Source organism: Stenella coeruleoalba, assembly GCF_951394435.1.
Source record: "Stenella coeruleoalba genome assembly, chromosome: X".
Lineage (NCBI taxonomy): Eukaryota > Metazoa > Chordata > Mammalia > Artiodactyla > Delphinidae > Stenella > Stenella coeruleoalba.
In genome coordinates this window covers 75,282,588-75,301,983 of record NC_137152.1, presented here as the reverse complement: position 1 = coordinate 75,301,983, position 19,396 = coordinate 75,282,588, and positions in this window count along the sequence as shown.

Below are 19,396 nucleotides of genomic sequence, written 5' to 3'. Positions count from 1 at the left end.
GCCTACTAAATGTTTTATTTTGCTTAGTGAAAACATTTAGAGGATGGTGGCACTCAGAATATGCTTATAGCCCAGTTCCTCCTGGGATAGGCTGATGGTGGGCTCTGGGGGAATTTGCCTTTCCCAGTTCCATATAATTTGTCATGGTCTGCTCAATGCCCAGTGGGAGTAAACCAGGTCAGAGCCTTTTAAACTGGGCCCTAGGGCCCCTAAGGAGCTTACTAAATTCCGTGTAATATTTTACAGGTAAACTTTAGACCTCAGATCCTTTTGTAAAAGTGCTGATTTTTTAAAATAACTTTTTGTGATTGCTGATTCTGTATCCAGTCGTTCCCTTTTCTCAAAATTATAGTCTTTTCTTTTCTCTGTAGTGTAAGAAAGAGAATACAGTGGCTTAGAAAACTGATTCTAGAGCCAGAATGCTCAGATTCAAATCCTGACTCAGTCATTCACTATGAGTTCATAAGGTTGTTAGTTAACCTCATTAATCTGTTCACTCATTGGTAAAATGGGCTATTTTGAGAAATCAATGGGATCAAATTCGCAATTAATATTGTAATGTATGTAAACGTTTAGTATGATACTGACATATAGTACTCTTATTTTTGTATGCTCCCAAGTATGAGATTATATAAAGGGCTCAGAGTCTGCAAGACTAGTTCTGGAATCCCAGCTTTGCCATGGACCACTGCAGAACTTTAAGTTAAGCAACTTTATTTCCTCCCACCAAATTTTTTTCATCATGAAATGAAAGGATTGAATTAAGTAATCTGAAGGTTCTTCTAGTTCTAACATTGAATAATGTTCTATAATATTCTATAATAAGGACCAATCCAGAAAAAAGTTATAAGGTAGTTTTCAGTTCTAGGCCTAAAATGTTTAACTTCATAAGTAATACTGTGAAAAGAAAATTTTCATTCTAAAACATGTAAGATCTATTCTTAATTTTACTCCCTTAATATTTGCCTTCTTATTGTAGATCACAGCCCCCCCAAAAAATGTCTCATTTTTGCAAACCAGCATGTATTTTGTTTCATGACAATTTGCTTCCTATAAAGAGATTGCATTATCAAACTTTACCACTCATAGTTTAACACATTTTCCTCTTTAATATAAAGGTTATTTTACTTCAGAAAAGTACAACTCTTTTAATTAGAAAACAATTGAATGATGTTTTATATTGTCTCATAGGGATAAAGAATTTCCCATTTATCAAGTACTTGGGGAGAAATCACAGTTGGGTTGAGGCAGTGCTCATTTCACTTAGTGAAAGTAACCTGATCCAACTAGAAACAGAAATGGGGAGAAGACTGTCCTACGTAGATCTAAATGTCCAAACGATTCAGAGCTGGTCAGCTTAAAGAATGAAAATCTGTGTATTACTTAGTTTTGCTGTGGTAACAAATGACTCAAGAATCTCAGTGGTTTGTAATGACAAAGGTTTATTTCTTGCTTGTGTTACATGTTAGTTGCAGGTTGGCGGCAATGCTGTGCTGCCTCATGTGACTTCTTCCAGGATCCAGGCTGAGGAGCAGCTCCCAATCTGGACCTACTACTCTCTGGCAGGGGGAAGGCAAGAGAGCTTATAAAACCACCTGATGGCTCTTGGAGCTTTTCCTTAGGACTGGCATACTGTCTGTGGTGATCATATTTGTTTAGCCAAAACAAATCATATGGCCAAACCTGAAGTCAACAGGGCAAGGACATATACTTCCTGCACAGAAAGGTATTGCAAGTCACATGGAAAGGAGTAAGGGTACAAACTCCTCTTACAAGGAAAGGGCCAGGGAGTAATTAGGAATAATGATACTATTAGGATAATAATTAGTATTAGTACTATTAGTAATTAGGATAATGATACTGCTTTCTGAGTCAGAAATGTTTATTTTTCTTTCTTCTACATGCAAAATAGACTCGTAAATCTGGTCGTGTTTCTCTTTGCTAGCTTGGTAAACTCCATGAGGACGAGGCTATGTCTACCTTACTAATGTATCCTTAGTGTTGTGCTTGAAACATAGTAGCTGCTCAAAAATATTGTTTAATTAATGAACGAAGGAATAAACTGAAATAGCCTGAATGAATAGCATATTTCCTTTTTGTCTGGAAAGGGACAGAGAAAGTACCCATGAATTGATGTCAGACTCCATAAAGCTGAAGCAGGGCTCAGAAGTGGATTTAATGACCTGGGCCTATGAAAGACACTAGGTTTTTCTCTGAGCTGATACGACTGTGTTCTGTAGAACTGGGGAGAAATCAATTTGATTAAAATGAAGCTTATGGTTTGTAGTGCTATTTAGAGCTGATTAATGATGAACTCCTCTCATCAGAAATGTAATACCCTGACATTCTTTCCTGGGTTGCAAATAAGTTTCCATGTAGCCGGCTGACATCTCCTTGACAAACCCAGAAGACAGAAAGCTTTCTTGGCCGACTTGCTACTCATTAAACTTCAGTACCCACCCACTCACAAAGAAATCTTTGAAATTAGTATATGAGAGTTTTCTATTTTGATGGCTTGATGCTATTCGGGAGAAAAATAAGATTTTATCCACAACATGAAAAGAAACTGCCATTATTTCAAGAGAAACACTGTCTTTGTGATACCTTGAATTTTAAGGCATTTTCCTCCCACTTTTTTCTGAGCTTTTGAATATGTATGAATCATCAATATATCCAGGGAGGCAGGAATCACCATCGTCTTTGTAATGATGATAATGCCAAGGGAGACAAAATGACTTGCTGACGGCAGAGTGAGTCAGCGAGTCAGCAGCTGAGTCAGAAGCAAAGCCCTGGTTTCCTAATTCGCAGGCTGGCGGTCTTAATGCCCAGGCTTCTGGCTTCATCTCATGTCCCCTGGCACTGCTGGGGCAGCTTGGAAGGGTGATATTATTCTGCTTTGTTGCAGCTCTGGTGGGTTCCTTCTGCCTCAATGTATTTGCTAACAAAAATTACACATTAGTAATCCTGAAAACTAACAAAAGAGAGGGTGGGAATGAAGTCATGCAGATGCATATTCATATAATCATTTGCCATGTCATTATAGCTCCTTTGAGTACACAAATTCTGATGGCAGCACATAGCCAGAGCACGTACTCTGCAAGTGCCCTGTAGCCTGAAAAGTGAGTGTGTGAAGGCAAGAGAAACAGAGAGCTCTGAAATGTTAGTTCATCTCCTTCCCACTTTTTCAAAAAAACTTCTCTCTCTCTTTATACATGAGGACAGTTGAAACACAAAGAAGGTTTGATGCTGGCCATTTTGACCAAGCCAGAAATGCACTTCTCCTAATATTATGCTATAATAATTAGTTCATTCCCATTACACCCCTTGGCTATTCAATCCTGAATGAAGGAAGGAAAATTTGTAGCGGAAAATAGGAGGCTGTTTTTGCATTCTTATTACAGAGCAGAAAAATGAGTGTCATGTTTCCTCCATCATCAATTTTTTTCTCTCTACTGGATCTTTCCTGCCAATAATTAAACATGTGTTATTTCAAAAGAAGGAAGGAAGGAACTAATGAACGAACGATCTTGACCCCACTTCCTACTCCAACTATGCCTAATTTTTCTCTTTCATTTTACAGCAAAACTCCTCAAAAGTGTGAGCTATACCAGCTGTTTCCAGTTTCTTCTCATTTTATCTTGAGCCCATTTCAAGCAGGCTTTGCTAAGATCTGTTTATTAAATTGACTGTGTCACAGTTACTAATAAGCTCCATATTGCTAAATTCAGTGAGTGATCAATATTCAGTGTTTGGTCATCTTAATTGACCTTTCTGCAGCATTTGACACAGTTGGTGGTCCTTCTGCCTCTAAATACTGTTTTTTGATTTGTTTCCAGGATGTCTTACACTTTTAGTTTTCTTCCTACCTCATTGCCCACTCCTTCTCAGTCTCCTTTCTTACTTTTCCTTATCACCCATATCTTAAAACACTGACATGCTAAAGGGTTCAGTATGTGGTCTTCTTCTCCTTTCTAAACTCATGTCTTTAAAAATGTTCCATATTGAATAACTCCCAAATGAGTTACCTCCAGCCCAGACATCTGTGAAATTCAGGCTAATACTGTTAATTGCAATGCCATTCTTCTAGTTTCTTAGAACAAATCCTTAGAGTGATTTTTACTCTGTTTCTTTTACACACTAAATCCAAATCCATCAGCAAGCAAATCCTTTCAGCTCTACCTTCAAAATATAGTATATCCAGAATCTTACCATCTTTCATCACCTCCACACTGCCAGTACTCTGGTCCTTCATTATTGATATAGCATCCTAACTGATCTTCCTGCTTCCACCTTTGTTTTCTTTCAGTCTCTTCTCAGCACAGCAGTGAGAATAACCCTGTCAAAACTGAAGCCAGCTCATGTCATGGCCCTGCTTCAGAGTCTTCCAGTGAAAAGGGGAAAAGTTTTTAAACGTTTCGAAAGGCTTCTAATATTACTCCAAGTAAAAGCCAAGGTAAATTGATACAGGGTCTAGCCTCCCATTACCTAATATCATCTCTTACTACTCTTCCCACTGCTCACTCTACTCCAACTGTTCCCAAAAATGTGCGCCAGATATGGATCTGCTTAATGGCTTTGCACTTATTATTTTCTCTACCTGGAAACTCTTCATCCAAATATCTACATGATTCACCTCCATACTACATCTGTGTCTTTATTCAACAGTTAACTTCTCACAATGGAATATTACTCATCTATCAAAAAGAATGAAATACTGTCATTTGCAGCAACATGGGTGGACCTAGAGATTATCATACTAAGTGAAGTCAGACAGAGAAAGACAAATATTATATATCACTTATATGTAGAATCTAAAAAATAATACAAATGAATCTATATACAAAACAGAAACAAACTCACAGACATAGAAAACAAACTTATGCTTACCAAAGGAGAAAGGGAGGGAGTGGAGGGATAAATTAGGAGTATGGGATTAACAGACACAAACAACTATACATAAAGTAGGTAAGCAACAAGAGTTTACTGTATATCACAGGGAACCATAATATCTTATAATAATCGATAACAGAAAATAATCTGAAAGAAAAAATATATATATATGTCTATATAAAACCGAATCACTTTGCTGTATACCTGAAACTAACACAATATTGTAAATCAACTATAATTCAACTGAAAAAAAATTTAGAAACCAACTTCTCGGTGAGGCCTTCTCTGGCTACCTGATATAAAGTTTTTAAATTTCCTTTTTCTCTTTGTACTTATTACCACCTAGAATATTATATGTTTTATTTTTATGTTATTTTCTGTCTTTCTCCACTAGTCTCAGAGAGATAGAGATATTGTTTTTGTTTTGTTTCCTGCTGGCACATAAAACTTTATTCATGCTAGTGAACGAGTGATTGGATGAATGAATGAATTTAGTGGTAATAACAAACTAATATTTTATATGTAGATAGCAATTAGCTCCTACTGAATAATTAATCATCCCCAAATTTAGTGAGTTAAAACAACTATTTAGCTCATGATTTTATGGATCAATAATTTTGTCTGAACGCAAACTAGACAGTTCTTCTGGTCTTGGCTGGTCTAACTAATGTATTTTAGTCAGCTGCAAGTCAGCTAAGGAGTTTTCCTTCTTAGACTTAGCTCGCTGTCAGCAAAGAAAACATTGGCAACTAAGCCGCATGCCTGTCATCATTGAGAAGGTTACTCCGAACTGTTCACCTGGGACCTGGACAGGGTTCCGAGAGAGAGCAGAAGTGTGCAAGGTCTCTTAAGACCTAGGCTAGGAACAGCCACAACATCATTTCAGCCACATTTTATTAATCGAAGAAAGTACAAGAATAGCCCAGATTCAAGGGGTGGGTAAATAAGATCCTCCCTTTAATGGAAGGAGTTACAAAATCACATTGCAAAGAGGCATGGATACGGGGAGGGGGGTGATTTCAGCCATTTTTACAAACAATCTAAAACTGTAGGCTACCAAGGGAAGATCAGAAATCCTGTCTAGAGAGCTTTCTGAAACAGAAACAGATGACCAACTCAACTGAGTGGTTCAGCCTAAAACAAGAATTAATAATCTCTCAGTATCCATGTATCTTTCAACAAGATCAACCTTTCTATTTAAGTAATCTATCTTCCACTTTTTACGTCATTTACGACTCAGGATCGATATTGTGAAACAACATAATAGAAAAGAATAAGAACAGTGATTTTTAAAACTGAGTATTCCATTTTTAGATTCATTTTTCTGTACACATTTATGTGGGAGACAATTCTCCATGGGTCTCTCATGTTTCTACAAGTCTTCTGAGCACTATAAGTTTTCATTCTGGACCATCTTTTCAAGTACATTTATATAGCAAATGGCTTTGGAAGATAAAGATACTGACTCCTTCCAGAGCAAAGAGCAGGTTTGTTTACTCTCTAGTGTAATAAAGATATTATCTCCTTCTAGGAGATATTGGAGATATTATCTCCTTCAGTCAGGTTTGTTTGCAGCCCACTGTAAAAGATTCTGGTTCCCTGAACTCAGTGTTCTTCAACTGTGACATAAATGCACTACATGTACAGAATTCACCTAGGACCACTCCATATTGCCCCCATGGAACTTGAGGGCAAGAGGAACTGATGTGAGCATGAAGATCATACTACCTACTGTGCTGTGAAAAATGAAGTCCTTTGAATCTGACCCAGTAGTCTTTTTTTTTCTGCCAGTATCCATGAAATGTAGCAAGCTAACTGGTTAGCTTGCAAGTATGGTAAAAAAAATCCCAGAACTTTCACAGTTCTTAATTTTTAAAAAATAATTTGCATTCTTTAAATAATTATACATTTAAATCATATGGGTACATACCAGGTTGTTTACAAATATGGTGAACATAAAAACATCATCACTTTTCTTTGAGTCTCTACAGTATAATCTATTATGGTTTGGCTACTTACGGGAACAAATATCTTACATGAAAGTGAACTGTTCTAGATTTTTTTCTGCATGTAGTTTACTCTCCAAAGTAATGTGCACTTTTTAAAATCACAAAGTTCCACAGAAGTAAAACTTCTTGTTTAAAAAAAAATTCCATTTTCACTTCAGCAGTACACATACTAAAGTTAATATGATACAAAGAAGATTATTAAGGTCTGTACTCAAGGATGATATGAAAATTTATGAAATGTTTCATATTTGGGGGAAGAAAATGAATAAAAGAATGTCTTGATAATATAAATAAATATATAAAATAATATACAATATAAAATAATAAATATATATATATAATATAAAAGAATAAAAGAAAAAGGAAGATTAAACAGTTGGGTTAAATATAAAACTAATAATAAGATGGTAGATAAAAGCCAGATATATCAATAATCATTTTAAATGCACTGATGTCCTAATTAAAAGACTAAAATTGTCAAAGTGGATTAAAAATTACATGTTTTTTAAATGGAAATCAAGGGGTACTTATATTAAATAAAAGGACACAGATGTGTAAAAGTAAAAAAGATGATGAAAGACATACCATTTAAGTAGTAATCAAAAGAAAACTGGTATAGCTATAATATGATGATGAAAAAAAGACTATGGTAAGAAATATTACTGGAGAAATATATGTGCAGCACATAATAATAAAAAGTCAGTCCAAAACCCCACTTGAGGGACGACATTCTGCAAATACCTGACCAATACTCTTCAGAACTGTCAAGTTCATCAAAAACAAAAAAAGTCTGAGAGACGGTCATAGCCAAAAGGAATCTAAGGAGACATGATAAGCAAATGTAATGTAGTATCCTGGATGAGATACTGGAACAGAGAAAGTACATCAGGGGAAAACTAAGGAAATATGAATAAAGTACGGTGTTTAGGCTATAATAATGAATCAATATAGGTTCATGAATTATAACAAATGTACCATTGTATTATAAGATTTTAATAAGAATTATAACAAATGTACCATTGTATTATAAGATTTTAATAAGAGGGCATCCTGAATGAGATAAACACTCAGTGCTATCTTCCCAATTTTTCTATTAATTTAAAAGTATTCTAAAATGAAAATTTCATTTAAAAATATATAACATAGATAATTTATATCTATTATTTAAAAAAACTAAAAATCCATAAAAAGCAGACAATCCAAAAGAAAAATGAACAAAATTTTTGAATATATACTTACAAACAGAAAATCCAAGTGGGGAAAAAATATGAAAACTTGCCCTATCTCATTAGCCCTTCAGGTTATTTAAATCAAAATCACAATATAATAACACTATCCACCCATGAGAATGATTAAAATGAAAAAACAAAAGTAGCTGTTCCCAAGGGTTAGAGCAACTGGAACTTTCATACGTTGCTGCAGGAGTGTTATTGGCATAACACTTGAAAAAGTGTTTACTAAAACTGAATATACACATACTGTATGATGCAGTAATTCCACTCCTCCGGTATATACCATCGAAATGCTTACATATACTCACCAAAAGACACATATGAGAATGTTCATAACAGCACTACTTGTAATAATCCCAGTTGGAAGCAAACTTTTGATTCCGATTTTCAGAGCACTCAACTTTGATTAGAGAATCTGCCCAACTTATTTTGCTCCTGATATTACTTCCAGTTTGCGATCTCCTCTTAACCCTGGATTTTCATTAGTGTCTCTGCATCCAGCCTAAGAACTTTCCCTTAACCGAAATGAACAGTTCTTCAAAGGATAATCAGGGGATTCCTTTGGGCTAAATCAGAGGAGTAAAAGGAGTTAGGTTGAGGTACTGCTGTAAGAAATAGGCTCATGAGATTTCTTCAACTAAGTAGAAAACCAGCACCATGGATGATGTCAGAAGTAAAGACAAAACAGTTACAAATCTTGTTTGCTTTAAAAAACCTTTGTGCAAGGCTGAGAACATAAGCTGATCAGTTACTTTCACGCTTTCTTTAGGTACTGTTTCAAACAGAGCAACAAAAATCTAACCCCACATAATGAAATAATATAATGTCATATGCTCACTTCATATACATTTGGCTATAATTCACTCGAGTAACACATTATGAATGCAAATGAATCATTTTAATTTGTAATGAAGTGGTAAACAGTAAAGAGCACATTTATGGTCATGCTTTGTGGGACTTAACATGGGTAAAGAATGGAAAGAGGAAAAAGTTCTCCAGTGCCTACTACAGTGTCTGGCACAGAGTAGGTGATTTAAAAATATATGTTGACAACTGGAAGAATCCTCTATCTGTTTGTAAAAGGAAAGAAGAGGCAGCGTCTGATGAAAGGGTTCTTTTTTTATGAACATACTACTCATACTGCTCACAGTAACTGATGGCTAGTCTCTGCAAAGTACATTCTTTTGAATAGATAAATCAAATATTTGTAAAATGGCATCCTGCTTATTCTCTCTAAAGGATGATTAAAAACAAACCCCCTCTTTTCAAGGTGTAATTATGTACAATTGTCAAAAACTTTTGCAAATATAATTTATAACCCATATTTAAATTTTCATGTTAAATTAATGGAAGTTGCTACTTAAAAAGAAATAGCAAAAAAGTTTGTTAGGGCTTTGAATAAATTTCTCCCTCCTTAGAAAATGTGTCATTGGTAAAAGGTCAAATTTAATATTGACCAGTAAATTAGTTTTCTTTTGCTTTTAGAGATTATAACAATGGATTTATCTGAAAATATAGATTGAGACGGTATTAACTACATCCTTTTTAGATCCATAGAATAATTTTGGGGGAGAATTACTCATTTTCTTCTTACTAGTATTACCAGATTAATTAATCATCTGAAAAATCAGTATGCTTATTTGTTCCGGTGGTTGACCATATTCATTAGAAATATCCATGCCAAAAGGAATTTTCTTCTAGAAAGCATATTTATATTGGACTCAGTGATACAGTGTTTAGCTGGTGATTTTGTTTTATGTATGCATTATTCTTTAACTGCAACTCAAATGTGCATTATACCCATTGTCAATAGGTAGAAATTACTTGTCTGTCGAGTTTATTGTAGAAGCATTTAAAATGCAAAAAAGATTAAATCATAAACTTATGTTTCCCTAGAACCCAGTGAACCATAAAAATAATGCAAAGTTTGCTGAAAGTCTGCCAGACATCAACATTTAGAATTAAGCTCGACATTTCTGTCCTTTACTCATTAAATTTCTGGCCATGCACTTCATACGGTATATACAGTGGGTCATTGTGAAGTATCAAGCCAAGTATAAAATCTGTAATAGTTTTCAGAAGTGAAGAAAATTCAGTCTCCCATGGAAAAGAATAAAATGGGATGCCCCAAAAATAGATAAAAAGGAACTTCCCTGGTGGTGCAGTGGTTAAGAATCCACCTGCCAATGCAGGGGACATGGGTTCGAGCCCTGGTCTGGGAAGATCCCACATGCCACAGAGCAACTAAGCCCATGCACCACAACTACTGAACCCGCGTGCACAGCTACTGAAGGCCGTACGCCTAGAGCCCATGCTCCACAACAAGAGAAGCCACCTCAATGAGAAGCCCGTGCACCACAATGAAGAGTAGCCACTGCTCACCACAACTAGAGAAAGCCCATGCACAGCAATGAAAACCCAACACAGCCAAAAATTTAAAATAAATAAATAAATTATTTTATTTAAAAAAAGAAAAAAAGCTGACAATACAGATTATAATTAATTTGGAGCTCTTCCAAATTCAGTGAAATAATTGATAGGAAAACATCAAAAATCCCAAAATAAAGATAAGATTGGACTTTATTCTAAAAGATATGTTGAGGAAGAGAGGGGGAAGATGGTGGAAGAGTAAGATGCGGAGGTCACCGTCCTCCCCACAGATACATCAGAAATACATCTACACGTGGAACAAGTCCTACAGAACACCTACTGAACGCTGGCAGAAGACCTCAGACCTCCCAAAAGGCAAGAAACTCCCCACGTACCTCGGTAGGGCAAAAGACAAAAGAATAAACAGAGACAAAAGAATAGGGACGGGACCAGCACCAGTGGCAGGGAGCTGTGAAGGAGGAAAGGTTTCCACACACTAGGAAGTCCCTTCATGGGCGGCTACTGCAGGAGGTGGAGGGGGGATGCTACGGAGCCGTGGAGGAGAGCACAAGAACAGGTGTGTGGAGGGCAAAGCGGAGAGATTCCCCCACAAAGGATCGGTTCCAACCAGCACTCACCAGCCTGAGAGGCTGGTCTGCTCACCCACCGGGGTGGGCGGGGCTGGGAGCTGAGGCTCCGGATTTGGTCAGAGTGCAGGGAGAGGACTGGGGCTGGCTGCGTGAACACAGCCTGCAGGGGGTTAGTGAACCACGGTAAGCCGGGAGGGAGTCCGGGGAAATGTCCGGACCTGCCAAAGCGGCAAGAGACTTTTTCTTCCCTCTTTGTTTCCTGGTATGTGAGGAGAGGGGATTAAGAGCACTGCTTAACGAGCTCGAGAGACGGGTGGGAGCCACGGCTAACAGCACGGACCACAGAGACGGGCATGAGACACTAAGGCTGCTGCTGCCGCCACCAAGAAACCTGTGTGTGAGCACAGATCACTATCCACACCTCCCCTCTGGGGAGCCTGTGCAGCCCGCCACAGCCAGCGTCCAGGGATCCAGAGACAACTTCCCTGCGAGAACGCATGGCGCGCTCAGGCTGGTGCAACGTCATGCCGGCCTCTGTCCCCGCAGCCTTGCCCTGCACTGCATACCCCTCCCTCCTCCTGGGCTGAGTGAGCCAGAGTTCCCGAATCAGTGGCTCATTAAACCCCATCCTGTCTGAGCAAAGAACAGACGCCATCCAGTGACCTACACACAGAGGTGGAGCCAAATCCAAAGCTGAGACCCGGGAGCTGTGCGAACAAAGAAGAGAAAGGGAAATCTCTCCCGGCAGCCTCAGGAGCACCGGATTAAATCTCCACAATCAACTTGATGTACCCTGCATCTGTGGAATACTTGAATAGACAACGAATCATCCCAAATTGAGGAGGTGGACTTTGAGAGCAAGATTTATTATTTTTTCCCCTTTTCCTCTTTTTATGAGTGTGTATGTGTATGCTTCTGTGTGAGAGTTTGTCTGTATAGCTTTGCTTTCACTATTTGTCCTAGGGTTCTATCCATCCGTTTTTTTGTTTGTTTTAGTTTAAAAAAATTTTTTCTTAATAATTATGTTTTATTTTAATAACTTTATTTTATCTTACTTTATTTTATTTTACTTTATCCTCCTTCTTTCTTTCTTTCTACTTTTTCTCCCTTTAATTCTGAGCCGTGTGGATGAAAGGCTCTTGGTGCTGCAGCCAGGACTCAGTTCTGTGCCTCTGAGGTGGGAGAGCCAACTTCAGAACACTCGTCCACAAGAGACATCCCAGCTCCATGAGATATCAAATGGTGAAAATCTCCCAGAGATCTCCATCTCAACACCAGCACCCAGCTTCACTCAACGACCAGCAAGCTACAGTGCTGGACAGCCTATGCCAAACAACTAGCAAGACAGGAACACAACCCCACCCATTAGCAGAGAGGCTGCCTAAAATCATAATAAGTCCACAGACACCCCAAAAAAGACCACCAGACGTGGACCTGCCCACCAGAAAGACAAGATCCAGCCTCATCCACCAGAACACAGGCACTAGTCCCCTCCACCAGGAAGCCTAAACAACCCACTGAACCAACTTTAGCCACTGGGGACAGATACCAAAAACAACGGGAACTCAGCCTGCAAAAAGAAGACCCCAAACACAGTAAGATCAGCAAAATGAGAAGACAGAAAAACACACAGCAGATGAAGGAGCAAGATAAAAACCCACCAGACCTAACAAATGAAGAGGAAATAGGCAGTTTACCTGAAAAAGACTTCAGAATAGTGATAGTAAAGATGATCCAACATCTTGGAAGTAGAATAGACAAAATGCAAGAAACATTTAACAAGGACCTAGAAGAACTAAAGATGAAACAAGCAATGATGAACAACACAATAAATAAAATTAAAAATAATGTAGAAGGGATCAATAGCAGAATAACTGAGGCAGAAGAATGGATACATGACCTGGAAGATAAAATATTGGAAATAACTACTGCAGAGCAGAATAAAGAAAAAAGAATGAAAAGAACCGCGGACAGTCTCAGAGACCTCTGGGACAACATTAAATGCACCAACATTCGAATTAGAGGGTTTCATGAAGAAGAAGAGAAAAAGAAAGGGACTGAGAAAATATTTGAAGAGATTATAGTTGAAAATTTCCCTAATATGGGAAAGGAAATAAGTAGTCAAGTCCAGGAAGCACAGAGAGTCCCATACAGGATAAATCCAAGGAGAAATACACCAAGACACAAATTAATCAAACTGTCAAAAATTAAATACAAAGAAAACATATTAAAAGCAGCATGGGAAAACACACACACACACACACACACACACAAGGGAATCCCCATAAGTTAAAGAGCTGCTCTTTCAGCAGAAACTCTGCAAGCCCGAAGGGACTGACAGGACATATTTAAAGTGATGAAGGAGAAAAACCTACAACCAAGATTACTCTACCAGCAATGATCTCATTCACATTTGATGGAGAAATTAAAAGCTTTATAGACAAGCAAAAGCTGAGAGAGTTCAGCACCACTAAACCAACTTTACAACAAATGCTAAAGGCCCTTCTCTAGGAAAGAAACACAAGAGAAGGAAAAGACCTACAATAACAAGCCCAAAACAATTAAGAAAATGGGAATAGGAACATACATATTGATAATTACCTTAAGGGTAAATGGATTAAATGCTCCCACCAAAAGACACAGACTGGCTGAGTGGATACAAAAACAACACCCATACATATGTGGTCTACAAGAGATGCACTTCAGACCTAGAGACACATACAGACTGAAAGTAAGGGGGTGGAAAAAGATATTCCTTGCAAATGGAAACCAAAAGAAAGTTGGAGTAACAATTCTCATATCAGACAAAATAAACCTTAAAATAAAGACTATTAGAAGAGACAAAGAAGGACACTACATAATGATCAAGGTATCAATCCAAGAAGAAGATATAACAATTGTAAATATTTATGCACCCAACATAGGAGCACCTCAATACATAAGGCAAATACTAACAGCCACAAAAGGGGAAATTGACAGTAACACATTCATAGTAGGGGACTTAAACACCCCACTTTCATCCACGGACAGATCATCCAAAATGAAAATAAATAAGGAAACACAAGCTTTAAATGATACATTAAACAAGATGGATGTAATTGGTATTTATAGGACATTCCATCCAAAAACAACAGGATACGCATTTTTCACAAGTGCTTATGGAACATTCTCCAGGATAGATCATGTCTTGGGTCACAAATCAAGCCTTGGTAAATTTAAGAAAATTGAAATTGTATCAAGTATCTTTTCTGACCACAACACTATGAGACTAGATATCAATTATAGGAACAGGTCTGTAAAAAATACAAACACATGGAGGCTAAACAATACACTACTTAATAACGAAGTGATCACTGAAGAAATCAAAGAGGAAATAAAAAAGTACCTAGAAACAAATGACAATGGAGACATGATTACCCAAAACCTATGGTATGCAGCAAAAGCAGTTCTAAGAGGGAAGTTTATAGCAATACAAGCCCACCTTAAGAAACAGGAAACATCTCGAATACACAATCTAACCTTGCACCTAAAGCAATTAGAGAAAGAAGAACAAAAAAAACCCGAAGTTAGCAGAAGGAAATAAATCATAAAGGTCAGATCAGAAATAAATGAAAAAGAAATGAAGGACACGATAGCAAAGATTAATAAAACTAAAAGCTGGTTCTTTGAGAAGATAAACAAAATTTATAAACCATTAGCCAGACTCATCAAGGAAAAAAGGGAGAAAGGGCTTCTCTGGTGGTGCAGTGGTTGAGAGTCCACCTGCCGATGCAGGGGACATGGGTTCGTGCCCCAGTCCAGGAAGATCCCACATGCCACGCAGCAGCTGGGCCCATGTCCATGGCCACTGATCCTGCGTGTCCGGAGCCTGTGCTCTGCAGCGGGAGGGGCCACAACAGTGAGAGGCCCGAGTACCGCCAAAAAAAAAGGGAGAAGACTCAAATCAATAAAATTAGAAATGAAAAATGAGAAGTAACAACTGACACTGCAGAAATGCAAAAGATCATGAGAGATTACTACAAGTAACTCTATGTCAATAAAATGGACAACCTGGAAGAAATGGAGAAATTCTTAGAAATGCACCACCTGCCAAGACTGAATCAGGAAGAAATAGAAAATATGTATAGACCAATCACAAGCACTGAAATTGAAACTGTGACTAAAAATCCTCCAAAAAACAAAAGCCGAGGACCAGACGGCTTCACAGGAGAATTCTATCAAACATTTAGAGAAGAGCTAACACCTATCATTCTCAAACTCTTCCAAAATATGGCAGAGGAAGGAACACTCCCAAACTCATTCTATGAGGCCACCATCACGCTGATATCAAAACCAGACAAGGATGTCACAAAGAAAGAAAGCTACAGGCCAATATTACTGATGAACATAGATGCAAAAATCCTGAACAAAATACTTGCAAACAGAATCCAACAGCACATTAAAAGGATCATACACCATAATCAAGTGGGGTTTATTCCAGGAATGCAAGGATTCTTCAATATGCGCAAATCAATCAATCTGATACACCATATTAGCAAATTGAAGAAAAAAAACCACATGGTCATCTCAATAGATGCAGAAAAAGTTTTCGACAAAATTCAACACCCATTTATGATAAAGACTCTACAGGAGGTAGGCATAGAGGGAACTTTCCTTAACATAATAAAGACCATATATGACAAACCCACAGCCAACCTCGTGCTCAATGGTGAAAAACTGAAAGCATTTCCACTAAGATCAGGATCAAGACAAGGTTGTCCACTCTCACCACTCTTATTCAACATAGTTTTGGAAGTTTAGGCCACAGCAATCTGAGAAGAAACGGAAATAAAAGGAATAAAAATCATAAAAGAAGAAGGAAAGCTGTCACTGTCTGCAGATGACATGGTACTATACATAGAGAATCCTAAATATGGTACGAGAAAACTACTAGAGCTAATCAATGAATTTGGTAAAGTAGCAGGATACAAAATTAATTCACAGAAATCTCTGGCATTCCTGTACACTAATGATGAAAAATCTGAAAGTAAAATCAAGAAAACACTCCCATTTACCATTGCAACAAATAGAATAAAATATCTAGGAATAAACCTACCTAACGAGACAAAAGACCTGTATGCAGAAAATTATAAGACACTGATGAAAGAAATTAAAGATGATAGAAATAGATGGAGAGATATACCATGTTCTTGGATTGGAAGTATCAACATTATGAAAATTACTCTACTACCCAAAGCAAGCTGCAGATTCAATACAATCCCTATCAAAGTACCACTGGCATTTTTCACAGAACTACAACAAAAAATTTCACAATTAGTATGGAAACACAAAAGACCCCAAATAGCCAAAGCAATCTTGAGAATGAAAAATGAAGCTGGAGGAATCAGGCCCCCTGACTTCAGACTATACTACAAAGCTACAGTAATCAAGACAGTATGGTACTGGCACAAAAACAGAAATATAGATCAATGGAACAGTATAGAAAGCCCAGAGATAAACCCACGCACATATGGTCACCTTTTCTTTGATAAAGGAGGCAGGAATGTACAGTGGAGAAAGGACAGCGTCTTCAATAAGTGGTGCTGGGAAAACTGGACTGGTACATGTAAAAGTATGAGATTAGATCACTCCCTAACACCATACACAAAAAAAAGCTCAAATAGGATTAAAGACTTAAATGTAAGTCCAGAAACTATCAAACTCTTAGAGGAAAACATAGGCAGAACCCTCTATGACATAAATCACAGCAAGATCCTTTTTGATCCACCTCATAGAGAAATGGAAATAAAAACAAAAATAAACAAATGGGACCTAATGAAACTTCAAAGCTTTTGCACAGCAAAGGAAACCATAAACAAGACCAAAAGACAACCCTCAGAATGGGAGAAAATATTTGCAAGTGAAGCAACTGACAAAGGATTAATCTGCAAAATTTACAAGCAGCACATTGAGCTCAATAACAAAAAAACAAACAACCCAGTCCAAAACTGGGCAGCAGACCTAATTAGACATTTCTCCAAAGAAGATATACAGACTGCCAACAAACACATGAAAGAATGCTCAACATCATTAATCATTAGAGAAATGCAAATCAAAAGTACAATGAGATATCACCTCATACTGGTCAGAATGGCCATCATCAAAAAGTCTAGAAACAATAAATGCTGGAGAGAGTGTGGAGAAAAGGGAACACTCTTGCACTGCTGGTGGGAATGTGAATTGGTACAGCCACTATGGAGAACAGTTTTTTCCTTAAAAAACTACAAATAGAACTACCATATGACCCAGCAACACCACTACTGGGCATATACCCTGAGAAAACCATAACTCAATAAGAGACATGTACCAAAATGTTCATTGCAGCTCTATTTACAATAGCACAGAGATGGAAACAATGTAAGTGTCCATCATTGGATGAATGGATAAAGAAGATGTGGCACATATATACAATGGAATATTACTCGCCATGAAAAAAACGAAATTGAGTTATTTGTTGTGAGTTGGATGGACCTAGAGTCTGTCATACAGAGTGAAGTAAATCAGAAAAAGAAAGACAAATACCGTATGCTAACACATATATAGGGTATACAAGAAAAACAAATGTCATGAAGAACCTAGGGGTAAGGCGGGAATAAAGACACAAACCTACTAGAGAATGGACTTGAGGATATGGGGAAGGGAAAGGGTGAGCTGTGACAAACGAGAGAGAGGCATGGACATATATACACTACCAAACTTAAGGTAGATAGCTAGTGGGAAGCAGCCACATAGCACAGGGAGATCAGCTCGGTGCTTTGTGACCGCCTGGAGGGGTGGGATAGGGAGAGTGGGAGGGAGGGAGATGCAAGAGGGAAGAGACATTGGAACATATGTATATGTATAACTGATTCACTTTGTTATAAAGAAGAAACTAACACACCATTGTAAAGCAATTATACTCCAATAAAGATGTAAACAACAACAAAAGAAGATATGTTGAGTAACTTAGCTTCAAAAGAAAAAAATGTATGATTTGAGGTTGCAAATTGCAATTCTATCTTTTTATCATTAACTCTTTTTTTGTGGAATAAATAATAATTTGGAAGGAAAGATATATTATTGGAATTAAATCTAATATTCACATTAAGAAAGGTCTTTGTATTTAAATTATTTATTAGTTTCTTTCTATATTAATATAGATTTTTTCCTCTCAAAATCCACGTTTACTTGGTTGTGCTAGGATCATTAATGATCAAAAAAGTAAATGTGCTGGAGATACTCGTTGGGGAAAATCTCTGGTGTTCTCCTTACTTGCTGCAAGTAGTAAATCCTTCTTTCTTCCACTCAAAACAAACAAACAAAAAAAGTAAACATGCTTAATAATTGAATATGTTAGAAAGCACTTTTTTTCCTAGATTGGAATCTATTGCTGATGTAATTAAATGTCGTAGATTGAACTAATGTTAACCACTTGACAATCCTGTGAGGAAAATAAGCTTAATTTTGAATCAAACATTCCTGCGGCAGAGAAACTGTTCTTTTGTGTAAGGTAAGAATTTAAAAAATAAATGTGAGTTTATTTCCATTCCCTTTGCCTAAAATAGTAGTAGCAACTACCATAACTACCATCACTACCACTACAGAAATAAAAAAGGTAAGTAGAGTTTGATCCTTCTACTGTGGCTAAGGTTGGTGTTATGTGCTTACTTGTACATTTTCTAGATTTGGAAGATTGTCTCCATGTAGAAACACACACAAAGGGTTTGGGAAGGCCCTCCAGTAGGTCCCTATGAAAGTGCAGCTCTTATGGGGAACCATATGTAATTTTCATTTCCCCAGCTTAAGCATAAGCTTTAGTGAAGATATGCAAATGGAAATGTCTAGTGAAGGAAGTTTCTGCTTTGGCAAAGTGTGTCATCCAGTGACAAAGAACAAGATAAATTTACTATACTAGAAGAGGAAGAAAGAAGAAGGAGGAGGAGGAGGAGGAGGAGGAGGAGGAGGAGGAGAAAAGTAGTATAACATCTGATTTACAGCAACTTTTAGACTTCTATTGTTAAATGAATGCAGTCTAGCCTATATTTTAAAGCTCCATCTGTGGCAAATAATGAAAGATGAAAGATACAGAATGAAGGAGAACAGTGATCTTGAGCTGTAGCATCAAAACATGCCTAATAAATCAATAGTCTTTTTTTTCTTATGCATCCTCTCAAATTGCACACTGAGTCATAGCAGCTGGGCTATGATCCAAATCAGAGAGTCAGACAGCCCAAAACACCAGATCAAAGATTTCTGAACCAGTATTATTCAGCATATAGACATAGTC